Below are 11683 nucleotides of genomic sequence, written 5' to 3' on the forward strand. Positions count from 1 at the left end.
AAAAATTCTCTCCCACTTGACTGATAAAATTAATTGACTGCTTTTGAATTGTGAACAGAGCCACTATTATGAAGGGAATTTTTGGATTTAATTTTTCAGGTGTTTAACACAATTATTCTCCTCCCTTGTTAGTGGACATAAATGACATATACTAAGAATAAACACATAAAACTCTGTAAGAATACTGATAGCATTTGAGTACCTGGTTCATATGCCCCAGACTAGACAGTGAGGCTGCACTTCATCTTGCCTTTCCTTAGCTAGGCTAGTTCACCCAATAATACTCTGTATCATAGCTGATCTGAGATGCATCTCTGACACATACAAAGAGTCTTGGGAAAAACAGTAGACATGTTTTCCCTTTAGTTGTTCAGACACATAGAGCAGATTTTTGCCGGTTCACATTTTCACATTTTCCTGTATTCAAAGTGTTTGGTGCTTCTAACTTCACTGCATAATGTTAGGGTCAGAGAGGTCCAAGTGTTGAAAGGAAATTTATAACATAAGTCTGGAGTTCATTAGTAAAATCAAGTTATATTCCATCTATATCTCCACAAAGAATTACCAAAAAAAAAGAAAGAAAAGAGGAAAATCACCAGGATGAAATGAGGATTTATCTGGCTTCTCCAAGTGTTCTTAGTAATGTTTTATGTCTGAATTTCAAAGAATATTCTTGGAATTCTTCTGCCCATGTGGCTGTTTATAAACATTTATAGATTGAAGGGATGCATGATTAATATCTGTTCTGAACACTTTCATGATAGTAAATTTATCTGTTCTTCAGGTAAACTATAGGTTCCTCATTGGTCTCACTGACAGTCTGACAAAAATGCATTTGTTTTGACTTTAGATTGTATGGGCTCATTGGTTGCTGTGTAAGTATAGATAATTCTTCATTCATTCTCTCAGTTACTACCATTGTGCTTGTGCTGTGTTGAAATAATCATGCCTCTTCCCCAGGAGAGCTCACAGTATAGTGATATTAATCTGCAAACAAACCATTGCAAAATACTGCGATGATTTCCCTAAAAAGAGGTAGTGTAACGTGATGGTTTTAAAGTCCAGTTCTGGAGCCAGACTACCTAGGATTGATTCCTGACTCTGCCACTTGCTTGTTGTGTGACAATGGGCTAGGAAGAAGAAGAAGAGGAGGAGGAGGAGGAAAAGAAGAAGAATAAGAAGTTACTGCAACAGAGTAGTTGTGAGTTTATATAAAACAATGTAGGTAAAAGTCTTAGATACTGCCTGGCACACAGTGACTATTCAATAAAAGTTAACTTTTATGTCAAGTTGGGATAAAGAGCGGAATCATTACCTCTGTTTAACTGATGTATGTTGAGGGTGGGAGTTTGTTAGAAAAGGTTTCATGGAATTAGAGATTCTCATTTCTTTTTTTCATTCAGGGACTATAAACTGAGAACATATGTGCCACATGTTCTTTTACACACTGGGGATAGCAGCAGATAGATTAATAAAGTCATTACACTCTGAGCATATATTTCAGTCCAGGAGATAGACCATAAAAAGTGAAAAACAAAACTAAACAAAATATAGAATTTCAATAAGTAGTAAGTGCTATGAAGAAAATAAAGCAGGCTAAAGGAATAGACAGTGATGAGGTTTTCTACTATTTTAGGCAGAATCACAAGCAAGACCTCTCAGAGGAGATGACATTGAGCAGAAACTTAAATGATTTGATTAAGGCTTGTCTAGTTCTAGTGAGAGATTACTACAAAAAGAGACCTGGAATTTCCCAGCTTTGAGGAATAGCAAGAAGGTGAATTTGGAGGGATAGTGAAGAGCCAGATTATAATATGCTGAGTGCTAGTAAAATAAAGACTGTGGATTTTTCATTCAAAGTGTTAGGAGAAGTTCTGGAGAGGAGGGAAGTTAAACAGTTGGGTGATGTCATTAAAAGATCCCTCTTGTTACTGTGTGGAAAAATATGGCAAAAGAGCAAGAACAGAAGCAGAGAAACCTCTGAGGTGATATTGCAATAGTCCAGGCCAGAGGAGATGATGGTTTGCACTTAAGTTTACAAATGGGGAGAATTTGCTCAGAACATGGATCCTCAAGGTGAGAAATAAAAATAATCTTCCAGAATAGAAACAAGTACAAATTCATGGACCCTAGAAATAACATAGTTATTTTAGAAAAATTGTACATTAAAATCTTGCACAGTTTAAATAATTCTCTTCTATTTGTTTTATAATAAAGTGCCTAAAATAAAATGATGTTTGTTGGTGCTTTTTTTTTTTTTTTTTTTTTTTTGCGGTATGCGGGCCTCTCCCTGTTGTGGCCTCTCCCGTTGCAGAGCACAGGCTCCGGACATGCAGGCTCAGCGGCCATGGCTCACGGGCCCAGCCGCTCCACAGCATGTGGGATCTTCCCGGACCGGGGCACGAACCCGTGTCCCCTGCATCGGCAGGCAGACTCTCAACCACTGCGCCATCAGGGGAGCCCTGTTGGTGCTTTTAATGTATGGAGACATGGTTAGAATTTTTCTTACAGCTCTCTAAGTCCAAACTTAATACCATATCTGTAGTCTCTTAATAGAAACGTGAACCAGTTGTGAGATCTGTGAGGATTTTCTAATAATGCTCAACTACAAGGAACAAAATTGGAGGAAATCTTCACTTGCTTTGGGGAGGATAGTTTATTCCTGGGAAAGTTCTCTTCTTCACCTTGCATAATATATGTGTAAAAATAAGTCATCATTCTAAAAATGTTGTCCAGTAATTTCTTTCTAAGAATGGAATATAAGTAATAGAGGTAGCCAGGAATAAGGTTTTTGTTATTTTTTTAAAAATATGGCTTATAGCACATAAAAATAAAATTATAGCACAGAAAAATAAAATTATTTAATGTAGGTAAAATTAGCAATAAACAGGTATGCCTTTTACACTATTTTTCATGCAAATAAATTGAACACCTCTCCCAATATAAAATGTAGAAATATTTTCCCAGTGTGAGGAAGATATTAACTGTGTTTTAAAATATGTAACAATATGTGAACTTCTGATTGTTAGCAAGACTTAATATGGCAAGATCTATTTCTACATTCATAAACATATAACCTGCTCTCATTCAATAATTTATATTTTTATGTTAAATTTTTCTAAGTAAGAAAAACTCACTTCCTTTCACTGAATATATATATATATATATATATTTTTTTTATTTGAAATACTTCATTAATAAAACATTCCTTCTTAAGAGAACTAGTTTTGTGATGCTCTTTTTTGAAAATAACAGTTAGAAACTATGTTTTTTTAAACATAATATTATACACCAATTGACCTCAATACTGAAAAAAGACTTTACATATAAATGCTCTGCATGAAAAGAGGCAGTAAAGATAGTCATAAAAGGTGATGCTATAATTTTCCAATGAAAAGCTACTTTAGTATAGTATACTTCAGTATCAGGTAATTATAACTGAAATAAGAATTTCAGCAATCAGAAACTCCTTTATAATCTGCACATAGATTATGAAATAATCAAATAAATAATATTATACCATTTAGCCTCACCTGTCAGTGTAATTCACTAAGAGTGTTCTGATAATAAATTAATGACTTTCATATTTAATGAGTTCATTACAATTGTCATTAATGTAATACTGAAATTCATAGTGAAATATAAATTAATTTAAGTAAGAGATCTATATTGTACAATTAACCACTTATTGCTACAGAAAGTACACTCATACAGTGTCTGTTGTCATTTCTTCTGCTACAATAAATAGTTCACATCTTTACTTAAATAAAAAAGTACATATCATTTCAAAGTTCAATATATTTCTGCTACTAATTTCTTGTGTCCCAGCCCTATACTCTTATTTTTTTCAAATATCCATATCTTCTTTCTCCAAAAATACCTTTTACTCTCTTATTTATAGAGCATTTAGGTCTATATAATCATGTGGCTTTCACTATTAATTGTGCCTTTTATCATGCCTTTCACCATACATAGGATATTGATATATTTAACAGAATTTATTTGCTTTATGCTTATGTCTGTGCTATATTTTAGGTCTTAGACTGTAAACCCCTAGAGGGAAGGGAACATGAAACCTGGAAGGTTTTTAAAAGCTTAGAAAATAATTTTTTAAGGTGATAAATTATTTAATATGTGTATTCTCAAGAATACTATTGACTTTATTTTAATTAGAAGGATAAAATTATGGCATCATTTATTATATAACTCAACTTTACTATTTTATTCTTGATTTATCATGTCTATTCAGCCCTAGATAAAAGATTAACTTCTCTTTTAATAGACTGTTATCCCATCTATGACACACAATGTTATAGCCTATATCAGTTGATATAGTTTAAATTATGTTGCATCAACAAATAACTCCCAAATCTTGGTTCTTGTTCATGTTTAATGCAGTTGGGTCAGAGGTCTTTGGCTCAAATAACCAGATTAGTTAATGTTTTAAAGTTATTTGATTATTCCATCTCAACAACAGTCTTAGAGATTTGCTATGGCAGAAGAAGAAGATTGGAGAATTGAGCACAATTAATTAAATGCTTTATTTTAAGAAAGAATTCCATTCACATTTTATTTGCCAGTACTAATCACATGGCCATACCTAACTTCAAGGAGGCAGGAAAGCACAATTCTCTGTGTACTGAGTAATGGAATAATTGGTCAACAATAGTAACATCAATTTGTCATTTAGTATATTCTGATGACATTATTTGCCCAATAGTTGGGATACAATAATTATTTTTATTGTTTAAAAATTTATTTTACAGAGGCCCAGCTGTGAAGGCCCTGACAAAGGTCAGGACTTGGTACATGAGACATTCCTTCCCGTGCTCATTCAAGTAGTGCTCTGCTTCAGCCGTGTAGCTGACAGGGTTTTAGTGCTCTGGCCGGTGTCAGACCTGAGCCTCTGAGGTGGGAGAGCCAAGGTCAGGACATTGGAACACCAGAGACTTCCTGGGCCCACGTAATATCAAATGACTAAAGCTCTCCCAAAGATCTCCATTTCAATGCTAAGACCCAGCTCCACCCAACAACCAGCAAGCTACAGTGCTTGACACCGTATGCCAAACAACTAGCAAGACAGGTATACAAACCCACCAATTAGCAGTGAGACTGCCTAAAATCATAATAAGTTTGCAGACACCCCAAAGCACACCACCAGACATTGTCCTTCCCACCAGAGAGACAAGATCCAGCCTCATCCACCAGAACACAGGCATCAATCCCCTCTACCAGGAAGCCTACACAATCCACTGAACCAACATTACCCACTCAGAGCAGACACCAAAAACAACAGGAACTACAAACCTGCAGCCTGCAAAATGGACACCCCAAGCACAGTAAGTTAAGTAAAATGAGAAGACAGAGAAATACACAGCAGATTAAGGACAAAAGTAAAACCCACCAGACCAAACAAATGAAGAGGAAATAGGCAGTCTACCTGAAAAACAATTCAGAGTCATGATAGTAAAGATGATCCAAAATCTTGAAAATATAATGGAGAAAATACAAGAAACATTTAACAAGGATCTTGAAGAAGTAAAGAGCAAACAAAAAATGATGAACAACAAAATAAATAAAATTAAAAATTCTCTAGAAGAAATCAATAGCATAATAAATGAGGCAGAGGAACGGATAAGTGACGTGGAAGATAAAATAGTAGAAATAACAACTGCAGAGCAGAATAAAGAAAAAAGAATGAAAAGAATTGAGGACAATCTCAGAGACCTCTGGGACAACATTAAATGTGCCAACATTTGAATTATAGGGGTCCCAGAAGAAGAAGAGAAAAAAGACGGGGCTAAAAAAATATTTGAAGAGATTATAGTTGAAAACTTCCCTAATATGAGTAAGGAAAGACGCAATCAAGTCCAGGAAGCAGAGTCCCATAGAGGATAAATCCAAGGAGAAACATGCCAAGACACATATTAATCAAACTATCAAAAATTAATTACAAAGAAAAAATATTAAAAGCAGCAAAGGAAAAGCAACAATTAACATACAAAGGAATCCCCATAAGGTTAAAAGCTGATCTTTCAGCAGAAAATCTGCAAGCCTGAAGGGACTGGCAGGACATATTTAAAGTGATGAAAGGGAAAAAAACACAACCAAGATTACTCCACCCAGCAAGAATCTCATTCAGATTTGATGGAGACATTAAAACCTTTACAGACAAGCAAAAGTTAAGAGAATTCAACACCAGCAAACCACCACTACAACAAATGCTAAAGAAACATCTCTAGGCAGTAAACAGAAAAAAGAAAGAGACCTACAATAACAAGACAATTAAAAAAAATGGTAATAGGAACATACATATCAATAATAACCTTGAATGTAAATGGATTAAATGTCCCAACCAAAAGACACAGATGGGCTGAATGGATACAAAAACAAGACCCAAATATATGCTGTCTACAAGAGACCCACTTCAGACCTAGGAAAACATACAGACTGAAAGTGAGGGGATGGAAAAAGATATTCCATGCAAATGGAAATGAAAAGAAAGCCAGGATAACAATACTCATATCAGATAAAATGGACCTTAAAATAAAGAATGTTACAAAAGACAAGAAAGGACAGTACATAATGATCAAGGGATCAATCCGAGAAGATATAATAATTATAAATATATACGCACCCATTGTAGGAGCACCTCAATACATAAGGCAAATGCTAACAGCCATAAAAGGGGAAATCGAAAGTAACACAATCATATTAGGGGACTTTAACACCCTACTTTCACCAATGGACAGATCATCCAAAATGAAAACAAATAAGGAAGCACAAGCTTTAAATGATATATTAAACAAGATGGACTTAATTAATATTTATAGGATATTCCATCCAAAACAGCAGATTACACTTTCTTCTCAAGTGCTCATGGAACATTCTCCAGGATAGATCATATCTTGGGTCACAAATCAAGCCGTGGTAAATTTAAGAAAATTGAAATTTTATCAAGTATCCTTTCTGACCACAATGCTATGAGGCTAGATATCAATTACAGGAAAATATCTGTAAAAAATACAAACACATGGAGGCTAAACAATACTCTACTAAATAACCAAGAGATCACTGAAGAAATCAAAGAGGAAATCAAAAAATACCTAGAAACAAATGACAATGAAAACACAATGACCCAAAACGTATGGGGTGCAGCAAAAGCAGTACAAAGAGGGAACTTTATAGCAATACAATCCTGCCTCAAGAAACAAGAAACATCTCAAATAAACAAACTAAACTTACACCTAAAGCAATTACAGAAAGAAGAACAAAACCCCCCAAAGTTAGCAGAGGGAAAGAAATCATAAACATCAGATCAGAAATAAATGAAAAAGCAATGAAGGAAATGATAGCAAAGATCAACAAAACTAAAAGATGGTTCTTTGAGAAGATAAGCAAAATTGATAAACCATTAGCCAGACTCATCAAGAAATAAAGGGAGCAGACTCAAATCAATAGAATTAGAAATGAAAAAGGAGAAGTAACAAATGACACTGCAGAAATACAAAGGATCATGAGAGATTACTACAAGCAAGTATATGCTAATAAAATGTACAACCTGGGGGCTTCCCTGGTGGAGCAGTGGTTGAGAGTCCGCCTGCCGATGCAGGGGACATGGGTTTGTGTCCCAGTCCAGGAAGATCCCACATACCAAGGAGCAACTGGGCCCGTGAGCCATGGCTGCTGAGCCTGAGCGTCTGGAGCCTGTGCTCTGCAACGAGAGAGGCCACAACAGTGAGAGGCCCGCATACCGCAAAAAAAAAAAAAAAAAGTACAACCTGCAAGAAATGGGTAAATTCTTAGAAAAGCACAACTTTCTGAGACAGAACCAGGAAGAAATAGAAAATATAAACAGACCAATCACAAGCTCTGAAATTGTACCTGTGATTAAAAATATTCCAACAAACAGTAGCCCAGGACCAGATGGCTTCAGAGGTGAATTCTATCAAACATTTAGAGAAGAGCTAATGCCTATCCTTCTCAAACTCTTCCAAAATATAGCAGAGAAAGGAACACTCCCAAACTCATTCTATGAGGCCAGCATCACCCTGATACCAAAACCAGAAAAAAATGCCACCCAAAAACTACTAGCCAATATCACTGATGAACATAGATGTAAAAATCCTGAACAAAATACTAGTAAACAGAATCCAACAGCACATTAAAAGGATCATATTCCATGATCAAGTGGGGTTTATCCCAGGAATGCAAGGATTCTTCAATATACACAAGTCAATCAATGTGATAAACCATATCAACAAATTGAAGGAGAAAAACCATATGATCATCTCAATAGATGCAGAAAAAGCTTTTGAAAATATTCAGCACCCACATATGAAAAAAACCCTCTAGAAAATAGACATAGAGGGAACTTACCTCAACATAATAAAGGCCATAATTATCACAAACTCACAGCCATCATCATTCTCAATGGTGATAAACTGAAACCGTTTCCACTAAGATCAGGAACAAGACAAGGTTGCCGACTCTCACCACCTTTATTCAACATAGTTTTGGAAGTTTTAACCACAGTAATCAGAGAAGAAACAGAAATAAAAGGAATCTAAATCTGAAAAGAAGTAAAACTGTCACTATTTGCATATGACATGATACTATACATAGAGAATCCTAAAGATGCTACCAGAGAACTACTAAAGCTAATCAATGAATTTGGTAAAGTAGCAAGAAACAAAATTAATGCACGGAAATCTCTTTCATTCTTATACACTAATGATGAAATATCTGAAAGAGAAATTAAGGAAACACTCCCATTTACCATTGCAACAAAAAGAATAAAATACCTAGGAATGAACCTACCTAAGGAGACAAAAGACCTGTATGCAGAAAATTATAAGAAACTGATGAAAGAAACTAAAGATGATACACACAGATGGAGAGATATACCATGTCCTTGGATTGGAAGAATCAACATTGCGAGAATGACTATACTACCAAAAGCAATCTACAGATCCAATGTAATCCCTATCAAATTACCAATGGCATTTTTTACAGAACTAGAACAAAAAAAAATCTTAAAATTTGTAAGGAGACACAAAAAAACCCCAAATAGCCAAAGCAATCTTGAAGGAAAAAATCGGATCTGGAGGGATCAAACTCCCTGACTTCAGATTATACTATAAAGCTACAGTAATCAGGACAATATGGTACTGCAGAAAAACAGAAATATAGGTCAATGGAACAAGACAGAAAGCCCAGAGATAAACCCATGCACCTATGGTCAACTAATCTTTGACAAAGGAGGCAAGGATATACAATGGAGAAAATACAGTCTCTTCAATATGTGGTGCTGGGAAAACTGGACAGCTACATGCAAAAGATTGAAATTAGAACACCCCCTAAAACCGTACACAAAAATAAACTCAAAATGTATTAAAGACCTAAATGTAAGACCGGACACTATAAAACTCTTAGAGGCAAACATAGGAAGAACACTATTTGACATAAATCACAGCAAGATCTTTTTTGACCCACCTCCTAAAGTAATGGAAATAAAAAGAAAAATAAACAAGTGGGACATAATGAAACTTAAAAGCTTTTGCACAGGAAAGGAAACTATAAACAAGATGAAAAGACAACTCTTGGGAGAAAATATTTCCCAACAAATAAATGGACAAAGGATTAATCTCCAAAATATACAAGCAGCTCATGCAGCTCAATATCAAAAAAAACCAAACAAGCCAATCCAAAAATGGGCAGAAGACCTAAATAGACATTTCTTCAAAGAAGATATACAGATTGACAACAAGCACGTGAAAGTTTGCTCAACATCACTAATCATTTGAGAAATGCAAGTCAAAGCTACAATGACGTATCACCTCACACCAGTCAGAATGGCCATCATCAAAAAATCTACAAACAATAAACACTGGAGAGGGTGTGGAGAAGAGGGAACCCTCTTGCACTGTTGGTGGGAATGTAAATTGATATAGCCACTATGGAGAACAGTATGGAGGTTCCTCAAAAAACTAAAAGAACTACCATACAACCCAGCAATCCCACTACTGGACATATACCCTGAGAAAACCATAATTGAAAAAGATTCATGTACCACAATGTTCATGACAGCTCTATTTACAATAGCCAGGACATGGAAGTAATCTAAGTGTCCATCAACAGATGAATAGATAAAGAAGATGTGGCACATATATACAGTGGAATATTACTCAGCCATGAAAAGAAATGAAATTGAGTTATTTGTAGTGAGGTGAATGGACCTAGAGACTGACATACAGAGTGTAGTAAGTCAGAAAGAGAAAAACAAATACCATATGCTAACACATATATATGGAATCTAAAAAAAAAAAAAAAAAAAAAAAAAAAACTACTTCTGAAGAACCTAGGGGCAGCACAGGAATAAAGATGTAGACATAGAGGATGGACTTGAGGGCATGGGGAGGGGGACGGGTAAACTGGGATGAAGTGAGGGAGTGGCATGGACATATATACACTACCAAACATAAACTAGATAGCTAGTGGGAAGCAGCTGCATAGCACGGATAGATCAGCTCGGTGCTTTGTGTCCACCTAGAGGGGTGGGATAGGGAGGGTGGGAGGGAGACGCACGAGGGAAGAGATATACGGATGTATGTATATGTATGGCTGATTCACTTTGTTATAGAGCAGAAGCTAGCACACCGTTGTAAAGGAATTATTCTCCAATAAAGATGTTAAAAAAAATTTTACAAGAAAATGTATGTTCTATTTATAAAGATAGAAATCCCTTTCAGTATTCTTCCATATTCTATAATATTTGTCCTTTTGAAGATTAATATTTTTAGTATTTAAGTTCCATCAATTACAGAGAAAAAGCTTTAAAATTAGTTAGTTTTTGTAAACAGTAATATTACTATTCATTCATACATTACAGTTGAGAACACTTACATTTTGAAAGACTAATGAATTTGATCAAGGGCTTACAGCTTAGACTTTGAACCCAAGCCTATTAAATGTTCAATTGTTAAATAATATATGTTCTCTGGTTTAAGTTTTAGCCCATCTTCTAAAGTTTAGGTAAAATTTTATCTCTTCTGTAAGGCTTCCTGAACTTTTAGTCCTCAATGATCAGTCTTTTCCCTTGGCTTTTCAAATGTTTGTGTAAGTACACATTTTAATTTTATCAATGCTAGCATTTTTGCACTAACATTTATTAAATTGAATTCAACCCAGTTGTGGGGGGAATATGTTTATTAAATTAATTATAAATTAAGTTCATATCTCTGGTTTCAACCTTAACTCTCACTACTAATTTATTGTAGAATGGCTGTCATCCATTTTTTCAGCAAATATACAATTCTCTTCATGATTCGCTGCAGCAAAATCATTATCCAATGACTTTTATATATGACCCCCCTGTGTGTATGGGCACAAACATTAGGATATGGATATTAATATGGATATTAATAGCATCTGAGTCCCAATTGAAACATCAGAATGTGCACTGGGATAATGGAATCATAACACTGAGTAGAGCTGCTAGTTCCTCTTTTCCAGTGACTCCCACCTCAACTCCACTTTGACCCACAGTCACCCAAGCACTTATCCTGAGGATTGTCCACTTCTGAATTCATAAATTTAGATATCTCACTCTCCGAGCACAACCTCCTACCCATCTAGATCTCTTGCAGTTCTCTCCCCATGCTTGCCCATGTAAATTACTACG

Source organism: Tursiops truncatus, chromosome 1, assembly GCF_011762595.2.
Source record: "Tursiops truncatus isolate mTurTru1 chromosome 1, mTurTru1.mat.Y, whole genome shotgun sequence".
NCBI classification, from domain to species: Eukaryota; Metazoa; Chordata; class Mammalia; order Artiodactyla; family Delphinidae; genus Tursiops; species Tursiops truncatus.